We start from the raw sequence: 19,790 nt of genomic DNA on the forward strand, positions 1-19,790 counted from the left end.
TCCCAGGATGCACCATTGATCCAGGTAGGTGCTGCAGGGGGGATATACTGTCCAAAGTGGAATGGCGGTATTGCAGAACACAACTGGTGTAACAAGATGCCAAATTTCCTGTCTGTATAAATCCCACAGTGTCTCCTTGCGTCCCCCGCATACCGCTGCAGCCCCAGGTTCCAGGTCACCATGCTGACAAAGACAGGAGTGTAGAATACATCACGCCCTACCTTTCACTGCCATACAAATGCGCCTGGACAACGAGGCGGGCCACGGAACTCCCGATACCTCAGAACACCTCCAACCTGCCGAAGCAGCATTGCCAATAATGTCCGCGGCCAACTTGCGCAGCAGGGGCTTCCAAATCACGCTACTGGCAAGCGTGAATAACATCCAACACACCTCCTCCAAAAGAAAGAGAGGAAGCCTCACGGGGGACAGTCAGGAAACACTTTATTCGGGCAAAATCGGCATAATGCATCTCGGCCACCACTGGCCTTCATCGGATGCCATTGAATGTCCAGGCGGCATTTGAAACACCTGATATGTGCGTCCAGCTGCTCCCCCATTGGTAGGGATCCGCTCCGCCCCCTTACCCTCGTGCTTGCTCACCAACACCGCAATTTTGTGTAAACTGCAGGTCCCAGGATGCACCATTGATCCAGGTAGGTGCTGCAGGGGGGATATACTGTCCAAAGTGGAATGGCGGTATTGCAGAGCACAACCGGTGTAACAAGATGCCAAATTTCCTGTCTGTATAAATCCCACAGTGTCTCCTTGCGTCCCCCGCATACCGCTGCAGCCCCAGGTTCCAGGTCACCATGCTGACAAAGACAGGAGTGTAGAATACATCCCGCCCTACGTTTCACTGCCATACAAATGCGCCTGGACAACGAGGCGGGCCACGGAACTCCCGATACCTCGGAACACCTCCAACCTACCGAAGCAGCATTGCCAATAATGTCCGCGGCCAACTTGCGCAGCAGGGGCTTCCAAATCACGCTACTGGCAGGCGTGAATAACATCCAACACACCTCCTCCAAAAGAAAGAGAGGAAGCCTCACGGGGGACAGTCAGGACACACTTTATTCGGGCAAAATCGGAATAATACATTTCGGCCACCACTGGCCTTCATCGGATGCCATTGAATGTCCAGGCGGCATTTGAAACACCTGATATGTGTGTCCAGCTGCTCCCCCATTGGTAGGGATCCGCTCCGCCCCCTTACCCTCGTGCCTGCTCACCAACACCGCAATTTTGTGTAAACTGCAGGTCCCAGGATGCACCATTGATCCAGGTAGGTGCTGCAGGGGGGATATACTGTCCAAAGTGGAATGGCGGTATTGCAGAACACAACTGGTGTAACAAGATGCCAAATTTCCTGTCTGTATAAATCCCACAGTGTCTCCTTGCGTCCCCCGCATACCGCTGCAGCCCCAGGTTCCAGGTCACCATGCTGACAAAGACAGGAGTGTAGAATACATCACGCCCTACCTTTCACTGCCACACAAATGCGCCTGGACAACGAGGCGGGCCACGGAACTCCCGATACCTCAGAACACCTCCAACCTGCCGAAGCAGCATTGCCAATAATGTCCGCGGCCAACTTGCGCAGCAGGGGCTTCCAAATCACGCTACTGGCAAGCGTGAATAACATCCAACACACCTCCTCCAAAAGAAAGAGAGGAAGCCTCACGGGGGACAGTCAGGAAACACTTTATTCGGGCAAAATCGGCATAATGCATTTCGGCCACCACTGGCCTTCATCGGATGCCATTGAATGTCCAGGCGGCATTTGAAACACCTGATATGTGCGCCCAGCTGCTCCCCCATTGGTAGGGATCCGCTCCGCCCCCTTACCCTCGTGCTTGCTCACCAACAGCACAATTTTGTGTAAACTGCAGGTCCCAGGATGCACCATTGATCCAGGTAGTTGCTGCAGGGGGGATATACTGTCCAAAGTGGAATGGTGGTATTGCAGAACACAACCGGTGTAACAAGATGCCAAATTTCCTGTCTGTATAAATCCCACAGTGTCGCCTTGCGTCCCCCGCATACCGCTGCAGCCCCAGGTTCCAGGTCACCATGCTGACAAAGACAGGAGTGTAGAATACATCCCGCCCTACGTTTCACTGCCATACAAATGCGCCTGGACAACGAGGCGGGCCACGGAACTCCCGATACCTCGGAACACCTCCAACCTGCCGAAGCAGCATTGCCAATAATGTCCGCGGCCAACTTGCGCAGCAGGGGCTTCCAAATCACGCTACTGGCAGGCGTGAATAACATCCAACACACCTCCTCCAAAAGAAAGAGAGGAAGCCTCACGGGGGACAGTCAGGAAACACTTTATTCGGGCAAAATCGGAATAATGCATTTCGGCCACCACTGGCCTTCATCGGATGCCATTGAATGTCCAGGCGGCATTTGAAACACCTGATATGTGTGTCCAGCTGCTCCCCCATTGGTAGGGATCCGCTCCGCCCCCTTACCCTCGTGCCTGCTCACCAACACCGCAATTTTGTGTAAACTGCAGGTCCCAGGATGCACCATTGATCCAGGTAGGTGCTGCAGGGGGGATATACTGTCCAAAGTGGAATGGCGGTATTGCAGAACACAACTGGTGTAACAAGATGCCAAATTTCCTGTCTGTATAAATCCCACAGTGTCTCCTTGCGTCCCCCGCATACCGCTGCAGCCCCAGGTTCCAGGTCACCATGCTGACAAAGACAGGAGTGTAGAATACATCACGCCCTACCTTTCACTGCCATACAAATGCGCCTGGACAACGAGGCGGGCCACGGAACTCCCGATACCTCAGAACACCTCCAACCTGCCGAAGCAGCATTGCCAATAATGTCCGCAGCCAACTTGCGCAGCAGGGGCTTCCAAATCACGCTACTGGCAAGCGTGAATAACATCCAACACACCTCCTCCAAAAGAAAGAGAGGAAGCCTCACGGGGGACAGTCAGGAAACACTTTATTCGGGCAAAATCGGCATAATGCATTTCGGCCACCACTGGCCTTCATCGGATGCCATTGAATGTCCAGGCGGCATTTGACACACCTGATATGTGCGCCCAGCTGCTCCCCCATTGGTAGGGATCCGCTCCGCCCCCTTACCCTCGTGCTTGCTCACCAACACCACAATTTTGTGTAAACTGCAGGTCCCAGGATGCACCATTGATCCAGGTAGTTGCTGCAGGGGGGATATACTGTCCAAAGTGGAATGGTGGTATTGCAGAACACAACCGGTGTAACAAGATGCCAAATTTCCTGTCTGTATAAATCCCACAGTGTCGCCTTGCGTCCCCCGCATACCGCTGCAGCCCCAGGTTCCAGGTCACCATGCTGACAAAGACAGGAGTGTAGAATACATCCCGCCCTACGTTTCACTGCCATACAAATGCGCCTGGACAACGAGGCGGGCCACGGAACTCCCGATACCTCGGAACACCTCCAACCTGCCGAAGCAGCATTGCCAATAATGTCCGCGGCCAACTTGCGCAGCAGGGGCTTCCAAATCACGCTACTGGCAAGCGTGAATAACATCCAATACACCTCCTCCAAAAGAAAGAGAGGAAGCCTCACGGGGGACAGTCAGGAAACACGTTATTCGGGCAAAATCGGCATCATGCATTTCGGCCACCACTGGCCTTCATCGGATGCCATTGAATGTCTAGGCGGCATTTGAAACACCTGATATGTGCGTCCAGCTGCTCCCCCATTGGTAGGGATCCGCTCCGCCCCCTTACCCTCGTGCTTGCTCACCAACACCGCAATTTTGTGTAAACTGCAGGTCCCAGGATGCACCATTGATCCAGGTAGGTGCTGCAGGGGGGATATAGTGTCCAAAGTGGAATGGCGGTATTGCAGAACACAACCGGTGTAACAAGATGCCAAATTTCCTGTCTGTATAAATCCCACAGTGTCTCCTTGCGTCCCCCGCATACCGCTGCAGCCCCAGGTTCCAGGTCACCATGCTGACAAAGACAGAAGTGTAGAATACATCCCGCCCTACGTTTCACTGCCATACAAATGCGCCTGGACAACGAGGCGGGCCACGGAACTCCCGATACCTCGGAACACCTCCAACCTGCCGAAGCAGCATTGCCAATAATGTCCGCGGCCAACTTGCGCAGCAGGGGCTTCCAAATCACGCTACTGGCAAGCGTGAATAACATCCAACACACCTCCTCCAAAAGAAAGAGAGGAAGCCTCACGGGGGACAGTCAGGAAACACTTTATTCGGGCAAAATCGGCATAATGCATTTCGGCCACCACTGGCCTTCATCGGATGCCATTGAATATATATATATATATATATATCAGAGGTGCTGCTCAAGCATATCCTGCCCGCTCCAGAACGAAAGTTGCGTTGTCGTGGGAGGACTCCTTGGGCCAAGTCCTATATATTAAATAAAGAATTACAACGCTTGTGGGATTATAAAAGTTTCTTTAATCCGCCGCCGCTTTAATAATCCCACAAGCGTCGTAATTCTTTACTTTATATATATATATATATATATATATATATATATATATATATATATATATATAGTCGCCACTATAACAGGTGGGAACCTTGGAGCTTTGAAATTATATATATATATATATATATATATATATATATATATATATATATATATATATATATATATATATATATGTATCAAAGCTTCAAGGTTCCCACCTGTTATAGTGGCCACCATATATATATGGTCGTCGGTAGGTAGTTATAGTTAAAACCTAGTTTCCATAGGAAATCCGCAACATTCTATTTGTAATAACTTTGGCGCCGGTGGAGAGAGCAGGAAAGCTGATCTCTCTTTCAAAAATCAAAGCCAATTGCTTTTCTGTATGGGGAGCAGCATGTTAGCTGCTCCCCATACAGAAAAGCATACTGGAGGTTGCTGGTGGGCTAGTTGGCCCCCAGGGACCCCCAGTATGTGAGGGGAATTAGTTACCTCTCTGAAAAAGCACCAGGGGGCTGCGTTGCAGAGAGCTGTAAAAAGGGGCGTGGCCTCTTTACACCTCTCTGCAACGCAGCCCCCTGGCGCACACTGGAGGTTCCTGGTGGGCTAGTTGGCCCCCAGGGACCCCCAGTATGCAAGGGGAATTAGTTCCCCCTCTGAAAAAGCGCCAGGAGACTGCGTTGCAGACAGGTGTAGAAAAGGGCATGGCCTCTATACACCTCTCTGCAACACAGCCCCCTGGCGCACACTGGAGGTTCCTAGTGAGCTAGTTGTCCCCCAGGGACCCCCAGTATATGAGGGGAATTACTACCCCCTCTGCAAATGCACCAGGGGGCTGCCTTGCAGAGAGGTGTAAAAAGGGGCATGGCCTCATTACACCTCTTTGCAAGGCAACCCCCTGGTGCATACTGGAGTTTCCTGGTGGGCTAGTTAGCCCCCAGGGAACTCCAGTGTACAAGGGGATTTAGTTCTCCCTCTGCAAACTTTTAGTCCACTACTGATCCTGAAAAGTAATTCTAATCGTAGTTACAGTAACTTGAATTTCCTTCCATAGGATATCATTGCCTGCTATATAAAATATATATAAAAAAAAATTAAAAAATAAAAATATTACAATTTCAATATTTTTAAAAACATTTATTTTTCAATTTATTTAAAAAATATGTAAAGTAATTTAAAAAATAAAATATCTAAAAATAAATAATTTAAAATAATATAGTAAATCAGTATAAAAAAGTATAACAATTAATGCATTTAAAAATTATCATTTATAAAACGTTTGAAATTCAATAAAAAAAACATAGGTTTCAGCCACGTTATAGTGAAAAATGAGCATTTAAAAAACCTTAGAAATTCTCTGAAAAAACCATAGGTTTCACACACGTTACAGTTAAAAATTAGTATTTAAAAAACCTTAGAAATTCACTGAAAAACCATAGGTTTCACACATGTTATAGTTAGCTGGACATTTCACTCATACAAAACCATTGAAATTCCCCCGTTATAGTTAACTATAACTCGCGTGCCCGCAATGCACTGCTGATGACGTCACATATTACATCACTCATGACATGGTCAGTGACATCACTCATGACATCACTGATGACATCTCAAATGACATCACTCATGACATCACTGATGACATCATCCTTGTGAAAGAGTGACAGACCTCCTCTCAGCGTAATAGCGTAATATAACCCTTGATACACACATTCAAAATTAGAAACTAAAAAAAAATGGAAATACCAATTCCAGTTAGAACAACCTATTCAGTAATTCTAAAATCTACATACACTTCCAGTCATTCACTAACAGTTCTATATAGGCACTCATACATGTACTCACGCATCATATGTACTCATAGACCTATACATCTTATTGCACACCGACACTCATCTATAGAGTTACTCAGACACAAACTGACACATGCAAATAAACTATCAAACATCCATTTACTTGCATATACAGCTATACACCCACCACTACACTTACTTCTACAGAATCATACACATACTTACTCTCTTAAACAATCACTTATAGAAACACCTACTTATTTATACAGGAACTCTTACAATCTCTCGCTCTCACATATACTCACTTATATACATCACTTTTATACATCAATACTCACATATACTAGTTTAAAACATATGTAGTTACTCATAAAGATACTATTGAGACAGTGATTCACTCACTCACACACCCATACACACACTCATCCACCCATACAGTCCTACACACATGCTATCTTCAAAACACATACAAGCAGTGAGTTACCCATTCATGCATCTATGCAGTAAGGAATACCCCCCACCAAACCATACAGACACTCATACTGATACGCTAAAAACTAACTAACAACCATGTCGACACTCATGTAGCTAGTCACCAACCCATGCAGCCACTTATACACAAAGTGAGACACTGATACAGATATTTACATATTTAAACATTACTCGCTAATACATGTATTCGCTATGATACACTTAATCAGCCAGTTATCCAATCAATTTTACACAAACAGAATCATCCATTTAGACACTTATATACCAATTTATTCTTCCATTGACCTTTAAATATACATATATAAAAAATATTTATTTTTCAGAAAGACACACATTCACTGGATGATGTCATCAGTGATGTCATTTGAGATGTCATCAGTGATGTCATGAGTGACGTCACTGACCATGTCATGAGGGATGTAATATGTGATGTCATCAGCAGTGCATTGCGGGCGCACAAGTTATAGTTAACTATAAGGGGGGAATTTCAATGGTTTTGTATGAGTGAAATGTCCAGCTAACTATAACATGTGTGAAACCAATGGTTTTTCAGTGAATTTCTAAGGTTTTTTAAATGCTAATTTTTAACTATAACGTGTGTGAAACCTATGGTTTTTTCAGTGAATATATATATATATATATATATATATATATATATATATATATATATATATATATATATATATATATATATATATATCTCTTTACTACTATTATAAAGGAAGAACTTTCAGGCCTTGAGGCGGGTAAAATCAGGAACCACAGCACCAATCCACACACCCGATACATCGTTGGAATCCTCAGGGTGTGCAGATGGACATAGGCTACATAAAAAATAAAAAAAAAGATATTAAAAAATATAAGTTAAAAAAAAAGTAGTCCTATGAAAGTAGCGCCAGCCGCGACGTGCGTGCTGATGTCAGGAGCGACGTACATGTGAGGAGCGGCGTACAGGAGTGGCAGAGTTCAGCACGGGGAGGAGAACTGACGAGGAGCGGAGATCAGCGCAGGGCACTGACGAGGAGCCGCAGACATCAGCGCAGGGAGCAGCAGACATGACCGGCGGACAGGCGGTGAGTATCGGCGGCCAGACAGTGAGGAGCTGCGGCGGGGAGGAGCGGTCGTCAGCAAAGCAAACATGAGGGAGGAGCGGCGGCGGGGAGGAGCGGTGAGCGAGCCATAGGTACCGGAGGAAAAACAAACATGTGCAGGTCACAAAACGGGGCATTACAGGAGGTAAAAGTTATGTGTGTAGGTTAACAGGAGCAAAAAGAAACGTGTGCAGGTACAAAGTTGAGCGGGGAGCAAAAACGTGTGCAGGTGACAAAATGGAGCATTACAGGAGGAAAAAGTGACATGGGCAGGTTAACAGGAGCAAAAAGAAACGTGTGCAGGTGACAAAAGCGTACAAAGTTGAGCGGGGAGCAAAAAACGTGTGCAGGTGACAAAACGGGGCATTACAGGAGGAAAAAGTGACGTGGGCAGGTTAACAGGAGTAAAAAGAAATGTGTGCAAGTGACAAAAGCGTACAAAGTTGAGTAGGTACCAAGCGGGGCATTACAGCAGGAAAAAGTGACGTGAGCAGTGACGTGGGCAGGTTAAACAACGTAGGGCGGGCGGGGGCCCTGAGCCATGATTGCTCCCGGACAAGATCGGGACGGGCTGCTAGTATATATATATTTTATTACTATGTGCACTAAAACGCCACCACTTTTGTAACTTTTGGATTTAACCTGTGACTCATTTTAAATGTGCTGATTACATGTAATTGCTGCAGCAAAAGTCTGTTTTCACTGTCGTTACCCACGTGACACGGGAGGTTACCACCAGGGGGTGGTAACACAGTATTAGCATTGCATTTAAAAAAGGCTTGTGATTGTTTCATTTTTCACTGCAGCGTGAACAAGGGCACTTGTGCTCGAAACGCGTCGCTGACCTGGCTTTGTGAATTAAATAAACAAGAACTTTGCTGACTTGGTGGTCCGTATTTCCTTTTGTGGATGGCGTGGAGGCTTTGACCACATACGCAGATCCCGAAGAGGGGGAACTTTGTGCTCTCATATGTTTTCGGAAGAGGATTTGCTTCCGTAACGGACCCCTTCGCCTACAGCTGAAAGCCGCTAAACAAATCATCTTGCTCGGATCTCGTTTGGGAACTACAGCGGCTGTCCCCGTGATTGCAGCAACTTCATTGGCGAGTGTTGACGGCGGGAGAAGTCTCGCTGGTCCGGGTCGGAGGACGCGGAACTGGGAGCAACTTCTGCCACACACGAGCGGTGAGTGATTCGTGCATTTTGTCACAGTGGCGAAGTTAACTAGCAGCGGCAACACTCCGGCGGATACAGTTAAAAATCTAACTGCCCCATTCACAATTATACAAAGCCATAATGAATGACGACGAAATTGACAAGTTGCGGGAAGAAGCCGCATCTACCATGTTTAACGGGACTAACTGCCGTTTAGACAAGGCACCATCACAGAGTGATACCAACACTACTCAAAAGCGAAATTTAAAACAGTTATTCAAAGAATTAGAGAAACTACGCAAGTCTGAGTGTACCAAGTGGTGGGAGCACAAATCCCTCAGCAAATATGAAGAAGAAGGTCGCGCTCCCCGGGGGTTGCGCATTTTACTAGCTCCTAGTTTTGACAAACCTGACCCGGCTATGTTACTTGAATGGGGTGAGAGTAACCTAGCAGCTTCGATGAACCTGGTATGCATCTTAATTAAATATGCCGCGAGTGATCGTCTCAAACTTTTAGATCAAATAAAAGTATTGGAACTAGAAATTAACGCTCACCCTGATTAACAAGAAGTCAAAAAGCTCACAGACAACATGACTGAGCGCCTGCGCAAACATGAAGAGAAAATAAAAGAACGCAAGGCCTCCAAATTTGCACGTGATGCGGATGATTATAGCCAAGGCCGAATTTTCACATTTTCTAGGAAATACAACAACGCCAAACGGCAGGCATATTCCAACAAAAATATCACGAAAAATTCCAGCAGCAATGCCTTACCCGCTCCCAACCCACACACAGGCTTTGATAGTACTACAACCTCCGCGACCGACGACAACAGCAACAACTCCACACCGTTGCAGAGTGACTACAGCAGCGATGCTCTATCCTCGTGCTCCTCCACGTCGGATTTAAACTCAATAGGACTTGCCAAATGAAATCTGCAGCAAGAAATTGATTTTGTGGTGGAGGAGAGGTTGCAGACTCTGCGATCATGGCAGCCAAATCCGCAAACAGACAAAAGCGGAACCAGCGCCTGGAAAGCAAGGAAGCGCAAGTGGAAACAACGCCGGAGGGCAGCAACAGAAAAAGAAAAGGAAACCATGGGTGAAACGCAGATAATGGACAATACTATCATAAATTTGTCTAACATAACACTTAATAAAGCGGAGGAGCAATTACTTTCCCTTGGCTTAAACTATTCACCCGTACAGAGTTTTAACTACGCAAAGACCAGGGTGGATCTATTTTGTTTCATCAGAAAACTGAAGTTGAAAAAACATTTTGCTTCTAAATCCACCAAGGCCACACGCGATTCCAATATTTCTAATCCTGTGACCACTACAAGTGAGATAGCCCTCTTAAGTGCAGCAGACACACACACTTTTTTGGATGCCAACGATTTACTGGATGGCACCGATACAACAGAAGTGGATCCTGATGAAGCCACACAAAATCGATTGCGCAAAATATCCATCCAACAAACTGGAGCTGGTTTAAGCCCATTCCGCAGTAAATCTAAATTCATCCCCCTAATGCCTAGGGATGCTGTGGATGTGTTCCATGATTGCATAGTCATTGATATAAAAAAACTGTATACAAAATCAAATAAAAAATTTCGCAAAAAAGAAATACACAGAAAAAGAGCGTTTGATGAACTAATGAAGAAGTTGAGCAACAATCATGAAATTGTCATCAAAAAATCAGACAAGGGGGGTAACTTGGTAATTTGGCCAAAAGCGGATTACATCACTGAGGCCAAGCGACAACTCGACGATTCTAGTTGTTATATGAAAAGCTCGCACAAAGACTACGATATTGCCAAGAACAAACTGCACAGAATGTTAGGCCAATGGAAACGGGAGGGCCTTATTTCATTTGAAGAATTCAAATTTATGTGCATTAATTTTCCTGTGTTACCCTCTTTGTATTTAATACCAAAGATTCATAAAGCTGTTGTACCCATACCCGGCAGGCCTATTGTATCTGCCATCGGAAGTGTGGGAGAAAAAGTAGGAGAATATATCGATTTTTTTCTCCAAGACTTTGTCAAAGAATTGCCCAGTTTTGTGAGAGACACTAGTGATTTTATCAGCAAAATTGAAAACATTACATGGAATTCTGATATGTGGCTTATTTCCCTTGATGTTGAAGCGCTTTACACTAGTATAGACCATGAACAGGGACTCTTGGCAGTTAAACATTTTCTATCTAAGCGCTCCATTACATTTTATGAACATAACAAGGTCATTATCAGCCTGATGGAGTGGTGTCTCCACAATAATTTCTTTTCATTTGGCAAAGAGATTTTCCGACAGCTCAGAGGTGTGGCAATGGGGGCCTGCTTCTCTCCCAGCTATGCGTGTTTACACGTTGGCTGGTGGGAGGAGCAGGTCCTCATGACACGCCAAAAAACATGGATGGACAACCATGTATTAGTTTTTTGCGTTATATTGATGACATTTTTATAGCCTGGCGTGGCACCAGGGCAGAGGCATTTGAATTAATTGATGATATCAATAACAACGACCACAACCTCAACTTCACCGCTCAAGTCGAGAAAGAGAGAATCCAATTTCTCGATGTGGAAGTGTATATAAAAGACAACAGAGTCAATACCACTCTACACAGGAAAAAGACAGCGGGAAATGCCACATTGCATGCCACCAGCATGCACCCCAGGCATACGATTACTGGTATCCCTTACGGCGAAATGTTAAGGCTCAAAAGAATCTGTAGCTCTCCATCTGATTATGAGCAATGCCTTTAAGATTTAACAACACGTTTAAGAGCCAGGGGGTACTCTGAGTCAATATTGAAAAATGCCTATGACAAATCTCTTTCTCGGACGAGAGAGAGCCTGTTTCCGGTCAGCATCTCTGAAACAGATAACCCTGCTACTAGTGAGTCCCCCGTTTCTGGTCCTCGCATGATCACAACCTTTAGTAGGGAGGAAAGGAAAATCAAGGCCATTCTCAACAAGAACTGGCCGATAGTACTCTGTGATCATGTTCTCAACACTGTATTACCCTCAGCTCCCCTTGTCACCTTCAGAAGAGCAAAAACTATGGGCAACCATTTAGATACCGCTGCTCCTGAATTGAAAACTAAAGCAGCCTGGTTACGACCAACTAGGGGTTTTATCAAATGCTCCAGCTGTCGGGCATGCAAATTTGGCATCTCCACTGCACATTATATGACTCCCTTTAGCACTGTTGCTAAACCAATACTAGGCAATTACTCCTGCAAAACCGATCACGCTGTTTATGTTCTTGTATGTACCTGTGGACTTAGGTACGTTGGCAGTACCAAGCTCCAGGTACATATGCGGATATTACAGCACCTACGAGCAATACTCCACAATGACCCTGCCTATCCGGTCGCTAGGCATTTTAATCAGGTCCATAACAGGGATCTGTCTTGCCTCACTTACTTTGTGATCGGATCAGTTCCCTTGCCAAGGAAGGGTGGCAACAGAGAACTCTTATTGAGAAAATTGGAATCTCGATTCATCCTAGAGCTCGATAGTCGTTGGCCTAATGGGCTCAACAACATTGAAGAAATGCATCATTTTCTAGAATAATTTTCCACTTTCTATTGTTGTGTACATTTACTGATTTGCTCTCTGTTTCTTGTTCCCTTTGGCGCCAATTGATGCAGGAGTTCACATATCTCAAGTTAGGCTCCCTATCTGAGATATACATGTTTGTTTGCTCCCTGTTTCCCATTTCTTTGGCGCCAATTCCTGCAGGAGCACTCATTTCACAAGTTAGGTTCCCTATTTGTGTAAAATTGTTTGCTTGCCTATTCAATTACAGGTGCGTATTGCCCATTGGAGTACTAGATACTATGTAGATTGATTACATTGTCTTCGCACTTCTTTGCACTTTATTCATCCAATTTTGTACATCTGCGCTCATTTTCTATGAATTTAGTGTTGACTGTGTGACTTGTCTACTCAACTTGTAAATATATGGGATATAGTGTTTTTTATATGTATACCCGTTTTTAACATTTTTTGATACTGCATTTTTGATACTAGCTTTTACCATTTATGACTTTGATTGCCATTATTTATTATATTTATTGACCATTTATATTCAGGAATCTGAATTTTTGTGTTCATTTATATACGGCATTTCTGGTCTGGTAATGATGCGGCTTATATTGCACTGTGACACTTTTTTCGTCACAATCACTTTTTTTGCACTTTATCCACTTATGCACTTTGCAATGTCTTTGCTGCTATTTAATCTTGCTATTTTGCACATTAAAGTCAGTGGTTTACATATTTCTAAATTTCAGGTTTTATCAACTGAAATAAGTTAAGCAATATATATACCTTCGATATATATTTGTGATGGAGTTTTAAGATAATGGTCAAGAAGATCTTAATGACTTCATGTTATTAGGAATAGTGGCACTTTATGAGTTATTATGGATTTAACCAGTCATTTCTATTACTATGTGCACTAAAACGCCACCACTTTTGTAACTTTTGGATTTAACCTGTGACTGTTATTTTAAATGTGCTGATTACATGTAATTGCTGCAGCAAAAGTCTGTTTTCACTGTCGTTACCCACGTGACACGGGAGGTTACCACCAGGGGGTGGTAACACAGTATTAGCATTGCATTTAAAAAAGGCTTGTGATTGTTTCATTTTTCACTGCAGCGTGAACAAGGGCACTTGTGCTCGAAACGCGTCGCTGACCTGGCTTTTTGAATTAAATAAACAAGAACTTTGGTGACTTGGTGGTCCGTATTTCCTTTTGTGGATGGCGTGGAGGCTTTGACCACGTACGCAGATCCCGAAGAGGGGGAACTTTGTGCTCTCATATATATATATATATATATATTAATATATATATATATATATATATATATATATATATATATATATATATATATATATATATATATATATATATATATATATATATATATATTCACTGAAAAAAACATAGGTTTCACACCAGTTATAGTTAGGAATTAGCATTAAAAAACCTATTAAATTCATGGAAAAAACCATAGGTTTCACACCAGTTATAGTTAGCTGGAAATTTTTCTGACATAAAACCATTGAAATTCCCACGTTATAGTTAGTTGGACTCACTATAACTCGCGCTTGCAATGCACTGCTGATGACGTCACATATTACATCAAGTGACATCACTCATGACATCACTGATGACATCATCCAGTGAATGTGTGTCTTTCTGAAAAATAAATATTAGTGACTAATGTTTAAATTTTTAAATATATGTATTAGTGTTTCACTTTGTGTATAAGTGGCTGCATGGGTTGGTGAGTAGCTACATGTGTATGTACATGGGTTATTAGATGTTTTTTTTGTATCAGTATGAGTGTCCATATGGTTTGGTGGGGGTATTACTTAGCACATAGATGCATGATTGACTGACTCTCTGTTTGTATGTGTTTTGAAGACAGCATATGTGCAGGACTGTATGGGTGAATGAGTGTGTATATGTGTATGTTAGTGAGTGAATGACTGTCTCACTAGTGTCTTTATCAGTAAATACATATGTTTTAATCTAGTATATGTGAATATTGATGTATATAAGTGAGTTTATGTGAGAGTAAGAGATTGTAAGAGTTCCTGTTTAAATAAGTATGTGTTTCTATAAGGGATTGTTTAAGAGAATAAATATGTTTAAATTTCAATAGATGTAAGGTGGTAGTGGGTGTATAGCTCTATAAGCAAATAAATGGATGTTCAATTGTTTATTTGCATGTGTGAGTATGTGTGTGAGTAACTTTTGGATAACTGTCGGTGTGTATTAGTATGTTTAGGTGTATCACTACATGTTGATGAGTGAGTATATGTATGAGCGAGTATATTGAACTGTTTGTGAATGAGTAGATGTGTATATAGATGGTGGAGTTACTGAATTGGTTGTTGTAACTGATATGGTTATCTCCATTTTTTTTTAAATTGTAGTTTCTATTTTTGAATATGTGTTTCAAGGGTTACATTACAGTGAAAGGAGGTCTGTCACTCTGTCACAAGGATGGTGTCATCAGTGATGTCATGAGTGATGTCACTGACCATGTCATGAGTGATGTAATATGTGACGTCATCAGCAGTGCATTGCACGCGCAAGTTATAGTGAGTCCAACTAACTATAACGTGGGATCTTCAATGGTTTTATGTCAGTAAAATTTCCAGCTAACTATAACTGGTGTGAAACCTGTGGTTTTTTCAGTGAATTTAATAGGTTTTTTAAATGCTAATTCCTAACTATAACTGGTATGAAACCTATGGTTTTTTCAGTTAATTTCAAAGGTTTTTTAAATGCTAATTCCTAACTATAAGTCTCAGTTTATAAGTAAGACTGTTAGCGCTCTAGTTCTTCTTTAGAACACTCTGGGACATTCTGTCATTGGGCTATATTTGGGCTACATCTGGCTGATATTTGGGCTACATTTGTTTTTTTTTGTCTCTGGTGGCCATCTTTGGGCTACATTGGGCTACATTGGGCTACATTTGGGCTCTAACATATATATAGCCCAATGTAGCCCAATATATATTTTTTCAAAGTTAATTTTCGTAAAAACCACTTGAGCATATATCTTGAGACATAGCAAAGGCACATCAGGCTACCAGTCCCTACAAGTTTGCCAATTTTTTTTTTTGCATATTGTTTTATTTTTTGTTTTTTTTGCCTTGGAGCGCTCCCGGTGCGCGCCCCGGTGAGCGCCCTGGAAAGCGTAGTTTTATGAAGCGCCCCCGGGGCGTGCACCGGGGAGCGTCCCGTAAGCGCCAATATCGCGAAAGAAAACATGATTGTGACGTATTGCGTAGCCGCGTCCGCGTGATACGCACGGCGTAAGCGCACCCGGAAGCACTGGAGCGAATACGATCACGCAACGTAGGCGTCTGACGCGCTTACGCGACGTGCCCCTGGGCTCGCCCCGGGGCGCATAGCGTAAGCGCGTCGGGTCATGTGACCTGAAAATAACACTTTTCCTTGGTTCATAACAGTTTTGGTTTCATAATGATGAAGCCCCTGGTCATGTGACCTGAAAATAACACTTTTCATTGGTTCAATAAATTTTTTTTTCAAAAGGATGAAAGACCCCACCTTTTTTCCTTATTCTGACTTTGTCCTTTGACTTAGGAAGACCTGTTTGTACCTCTCTGTACCTTTTTGATCTTTATAATGGCTTCAGTAGCAGCCGCAGCTGGCGCATCTGCACCACCACCACCACCACAACCACCAAGAGGACCACCACAAGATATCATTGGTGATCAACAAGAGGAGGAAGAGGAGGAGGAGGAGGAAGATCGGAGGAGAAGATGCCTTGAAGAACAAAATACCCCATACCAGCCAAGACCACACATTATATGGGAGTTTTTTTCGATCCCAGAGGGGAAGAAAAAAGTAAATGCAGCCAAGGTGACTTGCTTAATCTGTGGCATGGAACTTTCTAGGGGGAACCCTAATAAAAAATATTCATTTGGAAACAACACGATGATTCGTCACATGCAGCACAAGCATCCAATAAACTATTCTGCTGCAGAGATGAGGGAACTGGCCAGTAACCCTCCCCAATCCACAAGAACCACCTCAAAAAGAAAGCAACCCACTCCGTCGGAACCAGAGGAAAGTGAGACGATGCCTTGCATTCAGCCACGATTTGCAGATTTCTGAATTATCTGTAAATATTGTGGGAAGATCATCTCCTACGGAGAACAGAGTGTAAAGCTCATCGTCCTTGCTGGGGAGAACCACAAATGCCCCAATATACCCTAATTATTTCTTTTCTTTTTTTTTGGCTCCAGTTGAGCCATTTTCAATTCCCTGTTTTTTCGTTTCTCCCCATGAAAAATACAAAAAAATATAAAATTGTTCAGAAAACCCCCCAAAAATTTAAAATGTTCAAAAAACAATAAAAAAAATAAAACAGGGGGGAGCGTACCGGGCGCTCCCCCCGCGCAAATCAAAAAAATTATGGCCCCCACATCAAATCTAGGGAGTCAGGGGAGGTCTATCCCTGCCCCCTTATGGTCATTTCCCCCTTTGATTTTTCCACCTCTTATGTCTCGATTTTACCGAGACACAAGATGGCGGCCACTCCGACTGTTTCGAATGTTTACAGACACCCGAGAGCCAATCAGCTTTCTGTGTGCAAGTCGCGTTGCGCGCCCGGAGCGCTCCCCGGTGCGCGTATCGGGGCGCTGCCATAGATATATATATTTTTTTTAACCTAAATTACTCAAAAACCACTGGAGCACATATCTTGAGACATAGCAAAGGCACATCGGGCTACCAGTCCCTACAATTTTGCCAAGTTTGGTGCAAATCCATTCAGCCATTCGGGCTAAAAGTGAGTTCGACCGCCCTATGGAAATTAACATGGGGAAAACACATTTTGGGACCCCCCTTTTATCTCGGCCCCGGCTTGACGAATCCCCCCCAAACTTTCAAGGAAGGAGCGGAGCAGAGCGGGCCATTTTCTTGGAGAAATTTGCGAAGATTCGTCCACCGGCGCCAAAGTTATTCCCTAACTATAACTACCTACTGGCGACCGCACACTTGCATCCATTTGATTCCTTACCGTGATCAAGGCAGAGCGCCGAAACGTTGGTGAATGGAATCAGTGCCGCTTTTAACTTGAATAAAATCCTGTCAGCAGTATTGGGCCTCACATTGTGGTGTTTCAATGGTGAAAGGATGGGCTGCTCCGTGCCCATTGCGTGAGGCCGCTCTGCAGGGTCAGGCTCCGGAACGGGGGACTTGCTGTTGTATTCAAATTGAGGAGCTAGACCCACTTGCGCTACAAACCTACAGAGGAATGCTACTTCAGCAAAAAAGAAAGCGTATGGAAGAGATTCATCGCAGGGTGACTTCCTGTAATGATCGTGCTGCAAGATGGGCTGGAGTTCGAGTTTCTAATGGAAAAAGGAAATGTAATAACTTTGTCCTTAGTCACCTGACTGTTCCAGAACTGCCCGAAAATGAAAACTGTGCCTGTGCCATTAAGAACTAAAAGGACTTCCAGCAGGAATATAAACACCTCGCAAAGTGCACCTTGGGACTTGTAGGAACATACTAACAGTCATGTGATTCACCACTTCAAAAGCGCGCCTCAGCACACCTGCATCCATTTGATTCCTTACCGTGATCAAGGCAGAGCGCCGAAACGTTGGTGAATGGAATCAGTGCCGCTTTTAACTTGAATAAAATCCTGTCAGCAGTATTGGGCCTCACATTGTGGTGTTTCAATGGTGAAAGGATGGGCTGCTCCGTGCCCATTGCGTGAGGCCGCTCTGCAGGGTCAGGCTCCGGAACGGGGGACTTGCTGTTGTATTCAAATTGAGGAGCTAGACCCACTTGCGCTACAAACCTACAGAGGAATGCTACTTCAGTGAAAAAGAAAGCGCATGGAAGAGATTCATCGCAGGGTGACTTCCTGTAAGGATCGTGCTGCAAGATGGGCTGGAGTTCGAGTTTCTAATGGAAAAAGGAGATGTAATAACTTTGTCCTTAGTCACCTGACTGTTCCAGAACTGCCCGAAAATGAAAACTGTGCCTGTGCCATTAAGAACTAAAAGGACTTCCAGCAGGAATATAAACACCTCGCACAGTGCACCTTGGGACTTGTAGGAACATACTAACAGTCATGTGATTCACCACTTCAAAAGCACGCCTCAGCACACCTGCATCCATTTGATTCCTTACCGTGATCAAGGCAGAGCGCCGAAACGTTGGTGAATGGAATCAGTGCCGCTTTTAACTTGAATAAAATCCTGTCAGCAGTAGTGGGCCTCACATTGTGGTGTTTCAATGGTGAAAGGATGGGCTGCTCCGTGCCCGTTGCGTGAGGCCGCTCTGCAGGATCAGGCTCCGGAAGGGGGGACTTGCTGTTGTATTCAAATTGAGGAGCTAGACCCACTTGCGCTAAAAACCTACAGAGGAATGCTACTTCAGCGAAAAAGAAAGCTCATGGAAGAGATTCATTGCAGGGTGAATTCCTGTAATGATCGTGCTGCAAGATGGGCTGGAGTTCGAGTTTCTAATGGAAAAAGAGAATGTAATAACTTTGTCCTTAGTCACCTGACTGTTCCAGAACTGCCCGAAAATGAAAACTGTGCCTTTGCCATTAAGAACTAAAAGGACTTCCAGCAAGAATATAAACACCTCGCACAGTGCACCTTGGGACTTGTAGGAACATACTAACAGTCATGTGATTCACCACTTCAAAAGCGCGCCTCAGCACACCTGCATCCATTTGATTTCTTACCGTGATCAAGGCAGAGTGCCGAAACGTTGGTGAATGGAATCAGTGCCGCTTTTAACTTGAATAAAATCCTGTCAGCAGTATTGGGCCTCACATTGTGGTGTTTCAATGGTGAAAGGATGGGCTGCTCCGTGCCCTTTGCGTGAGGCCGCTCTGCAGGGTCAGGCTCCGGAACGGGGGACTTGCTGTTGTATATATATATATATATATAGCTACACGTTTTCTGCCTCCATGCGGTGTCAGAAAAAAGAAAAACCGGCACACTGGTATCCGTTTTCCAGAATTTTAATTACCAGAACCCCCCTTCACCCCTCGCAGACGCGTTTCGCCTTTGCAGGCTTCGTCAGTGCAACATTAGTGACAGAATCAAAACCACCATTTAAAGTCATTGGTCAATTGCATTTACAATCAAAATAGAAAAAGGACAATTTTTCTCAGAATGTAGTGGGCGCCATCTTGTAACGTACAAATACCACAAATACCATGACTTAACCAAGGTGGTAACGTGAAAGTGCTTAGTGCTCATTTAAA

Source organism: Lissotriton vulgaris, chromosome 2_1 (genome assembly GCF_964263255.1).
Source record: "Lissotriton vulgaris chromosome 2_1, aLisVul1.2, whole genome shotgun sequence".
Taxonomy (NCBI): domain Eukaryota; kingdom Metazoa; phylum Chordata; class Amphibia; order Caudata; family Salamandridae; genus Lissotriton; species Lissotriton vulgaris.